The following is a 12,308-nucleotide window of genomic DNA, read 5'->3' as shown; positions in this document are numbered from 1 at the left end:
AAATTATGTACTGAACTTTTAAAGTGGAAATTTTAAATTGCATATAATGATGTTATTTTTTATTTTTTTGGTATTGAGTCTCTCTCTCTCTCTCTCTCTCTGAATCTGCAGTGCCCCTGCTGGTTGCAGCTAAGTAGTGCACCCATTTTTCTTCAAAATTGCTTCAAGATCATGATTAACTCTTAGACCACCAAAAACATTTAATAACGATGGCTAAAATCACGATGTATGCCGCCATAAACGTTAAATGACGTCAAATACTTTTTTTTTTTTTTAAATCAATGAGAAGTGCTAAGTGCAGTGCTGCCTGGTCAATGGATTGTGGAATCAAAAACACTCACTAACTATGGCCAGCAGATGGCAGCATTGTATCTCATTTCAATGGGCTCAAGGTGTATGAAATTACAATGAAACATGACGGAATCTTACGAAATAGAACATTTTCAAGGATGACGTGAATAATCAAAGCCTTTGTTACATTGTTACATTTAATTTAATTCACAGTGTCACCACACACAAAATAAATAGTGTCAAAAGTCACTGTTGTGGAGAAAATGTATCTTTTCACAAAAAGCTTGTTTTCTCAAATTACATATTTTCAAATGGTGATTACTAAAGAACGGAACAAGTTAGAAACATGCTTTTTTTTCCTAAAGAAAGAATGGAATGCGATCTTTCATGTGGTACCCACCAATGTTATGTAGTAAAAGTACACAATATTAGTTAAAATGCTCAAAATCGGCTGGCACTGTCGGGGTTGGTTTTTTTGGATAACGTGTGGCAGTAAAAGAGTTAATCAACAACTCAATGAAATCAACAAAATTCCTGACAAGCAATTAAATGTTAAATCGATTATTGTGTCCATTCCTTGTATGATACCGCTACATGGCAATAAGGCGGTGCGATCCCCCCCTCCTTCTTCCGTCCCCTGCCGGCCTGCCTCTTTAAACATTCATTCATTATACAACGCTACATTACATTTATTTCTATTGTGCAAGTGACTGTTATCATTAACAACTGGCCGGGGGGAGCGATCACATTAGTCATCATAACACGAACACACTTGCCCATGCATGACCGAGCGGGATGAGTACTAATGTTTTTTTTTTTTAAACTTTGAATTATTTCTTGTTGAACTGTTTGTTTGTTTTTTTTATTTTGAATTATAGGACAAGGAAATGCTTGTGTGTGTCTGTGCATATTTCTCGTCAAAGTGGCACTGTGGCTGTCATCAACAAAGAAGTGGAGGTGGCGCGGTTCTATGGTCACTACATGTACTATGTACTCGTTTCCCATTTAACCAATAAATCACAAATCCATTCGAATGGGTTCCTAATTGTGCTTTGGACGAAAAACACGTCATAGTCCAAAACAGTCGTGTCCAAACTTTTTCCTCTGAGGGCCACATACAGAAAAATAGAAAGCTGCAAGGGCCACTTAGATTTTTTTTTTTTTAGTTATTTATTAACACATTCATTGCCAGACCAGCAAAAAATGCATCATTTGACGTCTTTTTCCGTCAATGGCAGTGAATGAGTTAAACATGGTAAAAATCAATGAAGCAATTATAAATTGTTGATATAATGTACAGTTACTTAATGAAAACTGCTAATAGTGACCCCTGTGTGCCACTATAATAGATATGACTCTCCACTGAGCAGCAGCTGATCCTAACTTGACATTCTGAACCAAAAGAACAATCGGTCGTCAACTGACCACACTTAACAACCAGTAATTTGATGTTTTCACATTTTTTTCATTAATTAACCTATAATTAACGTGATGTTTTCACAAATTCGACGTTGACACCAAGAAACAAGTGGATGAAATTATTTTTATTTCTGGAACTGAATTATTAGCTGCAAATTTGTGTCTTTACCTAGCTAGAAATGTTTAATCCACCCTCTTTTTTTTTTAAACAGGCTTGAAAATTTTTTTTTAGTATTTGCCGCGGGCCGCCAAAAAATGTATGGCGGGCCGCAAATGGCCCCCGGGCCGTAGTTTGGACACCCCTGGTCCAAAATAATGAAAACTCCAATTTGATTATAATGATAAATAAATACTAAGTGTCTGTACTTACTTAGCACTTTATCCACACCAAATGCTATCCAAATTGTTTTATAGGTCAGACTCAGTTTTGTTTTGTTTTTTAAACCTATGTAGTGAAAATGTTTCCTTTTTAGTTTAAAACAACTTACTTGCCATGAACTGGCCAATGGCAGAACATAGGGTGGATATATATATATATATATATATATATATATATATATATATATATATAAAAAATAGTAGTTGACGTTACTTAATGTTTATGGCGGCATACACCTTGATTTTACTAAACGACGTTATTAAACGTCTTTGGCGGGCAAAGAGTTAAAAGGTGTCCCCATTTTTGAGATTCGACTGCATGTTACTTCGACAGCACTGCATTAGTAGCTCGGTGCATACATTTCAATGTGAACCAGATAACAGGTGGGATGAAAGGATTCTCACGCACTCATGAGGCACGGCTGTGGAAAACTGCGATGTAAACAAGCGAAAACAAATACATTTGCGAGGTTTATCTCACCAGAGCTTGATTGCCACATTGGAATTAATTGACGCTAAAGGAAGCGCGGAGCAGGCAGATGGCCCAAACACATGGCCGGCATCCAATCACAATGGAACGATATACACAACAAACGTTTCGCATTTCATGCCGCAGCTCTCGCGTCTCCCTCTCAAGAGGCGCGCTGGCAGATGTCAGTCGCGTTCACATGTTTCTGCTCGGCGACATGCATGCGCCTCGTCCTGCCTGCGTCACCGCTGCTCTGACATCACACGTGACATCAGGCAGGAGCTCCGAGGGGATCCCTGTAGCTAGGCAAACATCCGATGACTTTCAGAATGGCTACGATTTCAGCCAGCCAATGGCCAGACTCATATTCTTGGTGCACTTGACCTTGAAATAATGCTGAAGACGAACAAAGTGAGCTGGATAGTTTGTCAGAACATGCTCGATGAACCAAGGAAAAGTAATAATCCGAGAGAAGGGGAAGTTCAGGGATACTAACGTTAAAAAAAAAAAAAAAAACACTTATCACTGGCTTGGTTTTGGCCCACTCATAAAAGTTCGCCTCATTTTGAAGCTGTGAAGGGCCCCTCCAAATACGCTGAGCAAACCTTTCCTCCGCTGCTGGAAGGAATTAATGAGCTGCTTCCTTCTTTAATAATCCCCCTCCCCAAACTCACCATACCTCACCCCCTGAGGACTTCCAGCAGGGCCCTTCACACGCCAGACCAATATCAGGGATGTGTGAAAGACCAACACATGTGCCTTCCAGAACCATTGTGATTTCTTTCTCCCTTTTAGCTAGTCTTGGAACATTTGCTGACATTTACTAACTAGCTTTTAATGCGCACTCACTGAGCTATGAAAGGTCAAAAACCAACAGACATTGCTCGAGGGCAATACCATAAATACTATATAAACAACACCACTGGAAATAATCAGACCTGAGGCCATGGATGACTAACCCGAGAGAGGAGTTACATTTGCAACGATGTAACTGACTACACTTTAGATACAGTATCGAGCAGTGGTTCTTAACCTGTTTCGCAGTAATTTATTTTTTATTTTTTGGAGTAAACTTTACTCCCAAAAAAAAAAAAAAAAAAGTATATTTAGTCCCACTATAAACAGAGTAAAGTTTACACTTGACTATATTCAGAGTAAATTTTACTCAAAAATATTTTTACTGTGTATTAGGGATGTAACGATAAGGGTAATATTGTGATATCGTGATATTAAAACTGCCAAAATATCGTCGCCGTCATGTTCACAATATTTAAAAGGAACACAGCTGTTAAAAAAAAAAAGTCAGGTTGAATTCCATTTGTGCAGTTCGAGCACCCTCTAGTGGCTAGTTTATTAGTGCAATATCATTTTCATTAAGGATGTTTTGGCCTTCTATGTTTAAAATCTATGCTAATTGTCAGATGAAGGGGAACCTAATTTGCTCGTGAAGCGATCAATGTGTGCTTGCATTAGCAAGTAAGTGCCTCAATATTGTTATTAGAGATTTTAGGTGGTTTATATGCATTGCTGTTATGTACAAAAGCACAATATTGTGCTTTTTTTAGTATGATTTTTATTTTTTATTTTTTTTATTTTTACAATATTGTGATCTTTTTTAAATATCGCCAACCGCCCTACAATATTGTGATAATTATCGTATCGTGAACTTCATATTGTGATAATATCGTATCGTGATGTTTGGACATTGTTACATCCCTACTGTGTATGACAGAATCTAGTAAAGTTTTTTTCACTCAGAAATTCTAAGTACATTTTAGAAGGAAAATTTTGAGTACATTTTACTAAAAGTGGCACAAGGGTTGAGGAACAAACTCATAACCTTCAGCTTGGGAGGCTGCCACTCTATCACCTGAGCTATGCCACTCCTAATGTTTGCCAATATCCAAACGGAGACCAAAAACTCAGGTACGAAGATTCCAGCTGACACGAGCAATATTCTAACACACAGTAGAAGCGACATAGTTCAGGCAGTGAATTGGCTCTCTCCCAACCTGAAGTTGTGGGTTACCTCAACCCTTGATTGACTTTTTTTTTTTTTTTTTTTTTTTTTTAAACAGACTCTGTTTATAGAAAAATGTACTGTACGGAATTTATTACGAAAGGCTACTCTCACTTCTCATTTTGTTCACCAGTTCAATCTATACTTATATATGGAATTGGGGGAGGGGCTTGTTAAATAAATAAGGATTCAGTGAATGCGTATAGGAAACTGGTGGAGTTCCAACAAGGTTAAGAACCACTCGCATGTAGTTACTCTGTACACAGACTTGCACTTAAAATAAATATATTTGACTAACAATATGGTCTGTAGACGTCACAGACAATTTACAGTATATGTGCAAATTGAAACCATTCAGTACATGCAAACACAGTACCATGATTTAACGTTAGGTAAAGACATGAATTGGCTATGAAATGAAACCAAACATAAATTCCATTTTGATTTAAATAGGCTGCATGAGAAGGAAGGTCATCAATGCCAGCATGCTTGCAGGTGAGACCAAGTGACAACATGCAAAGCGGTTCAAAGCGACCATTTGTCATCAGCCAAGCTCCATTTCATGCATTTGTCGGCTTCTGGAGCCGCACATGCACGAGTCTGTGTTGTTGTGACTGTTATGTTATGAAATGGACTGACAGGCACCTTCTCAGGTTGCTACTAAAAACACTCGCCCAGCTGAAACGCGCATACGCCAGGCTCCCTTCAACGTCGGGCTATTTTGACTTTCACTGATGTCTGCTTGGAATGCGTGGAAAGCGTGACGTAGAATGTAGACGTTAAACTAATCGGTGGTGTCCTTGGTTCAATTCGGGATACACGTGACTGATGCCTCAGTTGATTTCACTCTCATGTCGCCCACCCAATGTGGATGAAATATCACTTACGCAATTGTCCAACTTCTACAGGCTCAGAAACAATATTTGGGGATGCGCAAGGCTGAAATTGGATTAGTGCCGCGTGACATTAATTTCGTCAAATACCGTCATTATGGATTATGCTAGGACAGTGAAAATTGCCTAATTTTGGCCTCTCCTCCACGGAACAGATGAGCTAACGTTAGCCTGGCTAGCTCCATCAGCAATCTTTAACCTTCAGCTGATAGGAAAAGAGCGCGTCCTCTTAAAAAAATAAATAAATAAAAAATGAATACAACCCGTCACTAAGTTAGAAATGCTGTGCTTTTCCACATTCGCCTCGTTATATCGAGTCCGAAAAGTGACCCAAAAAAACTGAACCGAACGCCCCCCCACCCACCACCCTCCGAGATGCAGACGAAGCCGGTCATGAGAGCGAAGACGCGGCTGGATTGGAAGTTGAAACGGACCGCTGGAAATGTTGTTCCGGCGCGCGGAGATGCGACTCAGCCTCCGACGGCTCTCGTCTCTAACCAGCACGCACAAAACAACAACAAAAAATGATGTAACGCAACGAAAAGGAAAGGCTGCACTTTTTTTGTGTGTGTGTGTGGGGGTGTGTGTGTGTGTTTACCTGAGGAGCGTGTCGTCGCCGCGCTGGAGGCGCCTCGGTGCCAAGCTCTCATCCCTGCCGCTGCTCCGGACGGAATGAGCGAGCTCGGATGTGCGGAGGGAAGGGAAGGAACAGCCCCCTCATGACGAACCGAGCACAGCACCGAGGGAGCATCCCGCCTCCGCTCCAGTGGGCAGGCAGCTGGATGGATGGATGGATGGATGGATGGATGGAAGAATGGATGGATGGAAGGATGGATGGATGGATGGATGGATGGATGGAAGGATGGATGGACGGATGGATGGACGGATGGATGGATGGATGGAAGGATGGATGGATGGATGGAAGAATGGATGGATGGAAGGATGGATGGATGGATGGATGGATGGATGGATGGATGGAAGGATGGATGGACGGATGGATGGACGGATGGATGGATGGATGGACGGATGGAAGAATGGATGGATGGAAGGATGGATGGATGGATGGATGGATGGACGGATGGAAGAATGGATGGATGGAAGGATGGATGGATGGAAGGATGGATGGATGGATGGAAGGATGGATGGATGGATGGACGGACGGACGGATGGATGGAAGAATGGATGGATGGATGGATGGATGGAAGAATGGATGGATGGAAGGATGGATGGATGGATGGATGGACGGATGGATGGAAGAATGGACGGATGGAAGGATGGATGGAAGGATGGATGGATGGATGGATGGATGGACGGAAGGATGGAAGAATGGATGGATGGATGGATGGATGGATGGAAGGATGGATGGATGGATGGATGGATGGACGGAGGATGGAAGAATGGATGGATGGATGGATGGATGGATGGAAGAATGGATGGATGGACGGATGGATGGATGGAAGGATGGATGGATGGATGGATGGAAGGATGGATGGATGGATGGATGGAAGAATGGATGGATGGATGGATGGATGGACGGAGGATGGAAGAATGGATGGATGGATGGATGGAAGAATGGATGGATGGATGATGGATGGACGGATGGATGGATGGAAGGATGGATGGATGGATGGATGGAAGGATGGATGGATGGATGGATGGAAGAATGGATGGATGGATGGATGGATGGATGGATGGATGGATGGATGGAAGAATGGATGGATGGATGGATGGATGGATGGAAGAATGGATGGATGGATGGATGGAAGAATGGATGGATGGATGGATGGACGGACGGATGCAGCCGCGCTCAACTGTTCATGCCGATGACTGTACACTCAGCTGTTTTCACCTCATCTTATCCATGCTGCAAATGTTTAGACGTTGTTAACCTTTTCCCAGCTATTGTCGTATAAAGATTGATTCACAACTCGTCTGGGAGATCTTTGGAGACCAAAAGCGGTTAATGAATAATTAACCTCCACACATCCTTGACCGTCAAACTTGGTGTAGCCAATCGAAAGGTGCAGATGCACACTAGTATGCAATCTGGATGAAAAACGGTAGTTTTACGAAGATTAAGCCAAAACAATCAATATGTTATTCACTGAAAAACTCACCTCTTCACTTCACAAGCATGGTTGGCAAAATTATATATTAGTGCTGTTACTATCGAATACTTTTTAAAAATAATTAATTTATCGATTATTCAATTGATTTATCAACTCATCGGATTCATTTTAATTTTGCATTAAAATGAATAACAAAAACATTTTCCCCCTTATTACTGTTTGGTCGTTGTTTTCCCAAGTAAAAACATGTTTGCAAATGTCCATCCATCCATCCATCCATTTTCTTGACCGCTTATTCCTCACAAGGGTCGTGGGGGCTGCTGGCGCCTATCTCAGCTGGCTCTGGGCAGTAGGCGGGGGACACCCTGGACTGGTTGCCAACCAATCGCAGGGCACACAGAGACGAACAACCATCCACACTCACAAGCACACCTAGGGACAATTTGGAGCACCCAATTAACCTGCCATGCATGTCTTTGGAATGTGGGAGGAGACCGGAGTACCCGGAGAAGACCCACGCGGGCACGGGGAGAACATGCAAACTCCACCCAGGAAGGTCCGAGCCTGGACTCGAACCGGAGACCTCAGAACTGGGAAGCGGACGTGCTAACCACTCGACTACCGTGCCGCCCCGTTTGCAAATGTCTTATTTTGATAATCAGTGAAAAATTACTGTTGATATTAGGGGTGGGAACGTCTGGGTACCTCACGATACAATACGGTATGTGATACAAGGCTCACGATAACGATTATCTCACGATATGACGATACCGTTATTATCGATATATCGGTTAGGTCATAAATCCACGATAATCTACGATAGAACTACTCAAGACATGAATTGATGTTTTTTCAGTCACATAGTTGGTTCATTTTATAAACTGTCACACAATTTTTTGTGTAACATTGCAAAAGTAAATAAATACTTAAATACTTAATATTAAATCCAATTTAATCAATATTAATATTCCTCAGAAGTTGTGTGCTTCAAAAAGTCAAAACATAAAATGTTTTACGTTAAAATTGCTCATGAGTCTTCTTTGCCTGAAGACTTCCGTACATTTCCCCGCCACTCTTATGAGGCGTTCCCCCTAGTGGCCTGCCAAGCAATTGCTCAATAAGTAATGGAGCCATTATAGCGGCTGTATATTAACAACAAATATCGTGATACTTGCGTAGGCGTATCGATAATCTATCGGGAGACAAAGTTTCACGATTTATTGCAATATCAATATATCGTTACACTCCTAGTTGATATGTTGAAATCAGTGGATTTGGGCAATTTTAAATAAAAAAAAATGGCTCCAAATGATTACTCGCTTATTACAATAGTTATCGATTCATTTGATAATCGATGACTTGTTGATTAATCGATTAATTTTGACAGCGCTAATCTATATAATTGATGCTAAGCATAAATTGAAGGGAAGAGGCGGAGCTTCATTTCGACAGGCCATAGCTATATCTAATTTTTAAAAAGTGCAATACTGTCAACTTGTGGCATCATTTATCGACAATTGTAAACCTTCCACTCTACTAACTCATCATGGATCAGCCCAGAAGCAAAAACACATCTATAAAACACAATATAGGTCTACTTACCAGAGATTCCGATAATTAAAATACATTAATCTGTTAAGATCGTTACAGATTTTTTTTGTTTTGATTGTGACCAACCAAAAGGATGGAAAGATCATCACACATCAGCACCAAAATGGATCCCATCGTGATGCAACGGTGTACGGTGTGGCCGCCGAGTGTATGTCTGCATGCAATATGTATTACGTAACAGAATTAATCAACTGTGACATCTTTTAAGAATTCACAAGTTGCTCTCCCAGACCCTTTTCTGCTGTTTACATATTGTTGCTGTGGCTATGTCCTTGTCAGTATGATTGGTTCCGTATTAAAAATCAATTCGTCACTTTGTTTAAAAAAATTTGTGAATCTGGATTCAATTCATCAGCACACTTACAATCCATAATAATCTTCAGACTTCTAATATATTTTATGTTGTTTTGGTTCTCTGATTGAAGGTCGTCCAAACCCTTATTTTACACGTCCAAAGCTGACACTCGTACTCCCTATCCAGCTCTTAAAAAGACCAAGACCTTACACCTCCATAATATTGACACAGATGTTACATATGAGTGCAATCCCCTGAAAGCAAAGGAAGCCGCTACGTGTTGTCAGATCAGCCCTGTAAAGTAGAAATTATTTCAGTATTCCCCTTTGAAATCAATTTAGTCTGTAAAATGTTCTGTCCAATTTGCACAATTACAGCATGTTTACATGAATCAAGTTTGGTTTACCTGTGGATCTCTATAAAAAAAAAAAGAAAAAAAGTAGAAATTATTATTGCTTATTATTATTATTATTATTATTATTATTATTATATATTATTTTTACATATTTATTTTGATTTTGAAGATAAAATATTCTAAAATGAAAAAATGAATTGTTTAAACAAAAAAATAGAATAATTAGATATTAAAATCATCAGACCAAATTTTTAAGTTGTCAGAAAATAAGATAAAATCTAGATGAAAAAAGTTAAAAAAAAAAACAAAAACAAAAAAACAAGCTTAAAAATGTTAGAAAAGTGACCATAAAATGTCCAAAAGGGAAAAAGAGAAGCAGAAAAATCAGTATTAAAAGTCCATGAAATTGCCAAAAATGTCAAAGAATTCAATTAAAAAAAAAAAAAAAAAAAAAAAGACAGGAAAACAACGGTTTAAAAAGTAACCCCACATATTACCATAAAATGTTCACAAAATTGCAACATATGTCAGAAAATTGTTCGCAAAAAAAAGGCAGAAAAATGTAAGAAAAATGTCCAAAAAGGAAGATGAGAGGCAGAAAATGACCATAATATAGCCATAAAATTGCCAAAAATCTCTGAAATAAAATAATCTCTACGTATTGAATGCTGCTTTCATATTTTTACGTTCTCTAATTAGCTCTTGGGCCTTCGATATATTAGACAAACACGAACATACTGCTTCCTTTAGCACAATGTTCAAATGTTTTGCGGGTCCACTCCGCACATATTTTGATTATTTGGCCTAAAATGGCTCTTTAGAGAGGGAAGGTGACCCCTGATCTATGTGATGATTATCTTTTATTGTATCGACTGTTGACAAGCATATCATGTGTCTGGTAATATACGAGTACATTAAGTCCCAGCATGTGGGGGTTGAACACAGAACAAAGCATTCTGATAGGGTGCAGCACATGATAAGACAATGAACATCTTAGAAAAGAAAACGGACACTAAAAAGCACAAAATGAGGCTCTGTTTGCAACTTTGTTTGTTTTAAACTTTTGTTTGGCCGCACCTGCTCAGTGTCACAACTTCTATCCTCTGAACTGCATTGTTTTTGCCGTAAGCTTGGACGCGTCTATTTCCCATGTGGCCGTGCATGAGCAACTCAAAGCAGTGCAATATGGAGACGGTGACGTCATCACTCCCACTTGCCAAATGCGGTTTTTGGGGTTGAGTGTTTCTTAGCCATGCCCGACGTAGGCCGCTGCAGTCGGACAACGCATCCCACACTTCCTTTAATTCACTCTGCATGTGTGGAGGAGGCTTTGAGAACAAGCCATACTTGGAAAGTCGGCGATTCCGATGAAGGAGAACAAGATCCCAAGGGATTTTTCAACATTCCAAACTTTTGAATTGTTGAATATTTCAAAACATTTGAGCTGTGATTGGTTGTTAACTCAGTACAGGTGAAAACTGTGTTTTTAACTCATTCACTGCCATTGACGGATATACACGTCAATGGGAACGGAATTGACTTAACTCATTCACTGCCATTGACGGATATACACAGCAATGGCAGTGAATGAGTTAAAGGTAGTACCGTATTTTCCGCACTATAAGGCGCACCTCATTATAAGGCGCACCGTCAATGTATGACTTATTTTCAAACTTTTCCCCTATATAAGGCGCACCGCACTATAAGGCGCACCTACAATAAATGACATATTTTACAACTTTTCTTCATCTATAAGCCGCTACAGTAGAGGCTGGGGTTACGTTATGCATCCATTAGATGGTGCTGCGCTAAAGGGAATGTCAACAAAACAGTCAGATAGGTCAGTCAAACGTTATTAATAGATTACCAGCTTTCTGACAACTCCATTTACTCCTAAAATGAATAAACAGCTGTTTTATTATTTTCTCTGAGGTAAAGTATTAGTATTAGCTAGCGATCCAAGATGGCGGGATCTTCTGCGCATGCGCGTCACTGATCGTGCAGGGTCACCAATAGCGTCTTGACAGCGAGACCTGTTGCGGTTCAATATTGATCAATATATAAGGCGCACCTGATTATAAGGCGCATGGTCAGCTTTTGAAAAAATTGAAGGCTTTTAGGTGCGCCTTAAAGTGCGGAAAATATGGTAAATAAATAAAATTTGAAAAAAAGAAAAGAAAAAGAAAAAAAGTAAAAAAAACGAAAAACAGGAACACAAATGTACCGAAAATTGGTACCGTTGAGTACCGGTATCGATTCCCAGGTACCGAGTATCGGAACAGTATCGGTTCAAATATTAAAGGTACCCATCCCTAGTAATTGGACATGGAAATGAATTTAGTTATCAAATTAATTCTGGACAAAAGATTAACGTTTTAGTTACTCCTGGAAACGACTAAGTGAGTCAAGTGTCCCTATAAATGCCTGCCAGCAGTCCAGACCCGTTTCCCATTTAAAATGTGACAAAAGTTTAAAAAGTGAAAGTGATTTTACACATCATGGTATTCT

At 39.8% G+C, this 12,308-nt stretch overlaps 1 protein-coding gene across 2 annotated transcripts in view; it reads right to left on the bottom strand.

Moving 5' to 3' along the window:
• Window positions 1–12,308, bottom strand: part of jcada (junctional cadherin 5 associated a) — a 44,234-nt gene that overhangs the window by 20,363 nt on the left and 11,563 nt on the right. Inside the window, exon 1 of one of the 2 annotated variants that reach the window (XM_077509121.1) lies at window positions 6,069–6,206. The exons of the other annotated variant lie outside the window; for it this stretch is intronic. The gene's annotated coding sequence lies outside the window, so the exon portion shown is untranslated. Of the gene's footprint in view, window positions 1–6,068; window positions 6,207–12,308 lie in introns of those variants that run through there. 2 annotated transcript variants of the gene reach the window in all.

Source organism: Festucalex cinctus, chromosome 20 (assembly GCF_051991245.1).
Source record: "Festucalex cinctus isolate MCC-2025b chromosome 20, RoL_Fcin_1.0, whole genome shotgun sequence".
NCBI classification, from domain to species: Eukaryota; Metazoa; Chordata; class Actinopteri; order Syngnathiformes; family Syngnathidae; genus Festucalex; species Festucalex cinctus.
The sequence above is the reverse complement of the archived record's forward strand: the minus strand, read 5'-3'. Positions and strand labels throughout refer to the sequence as shown.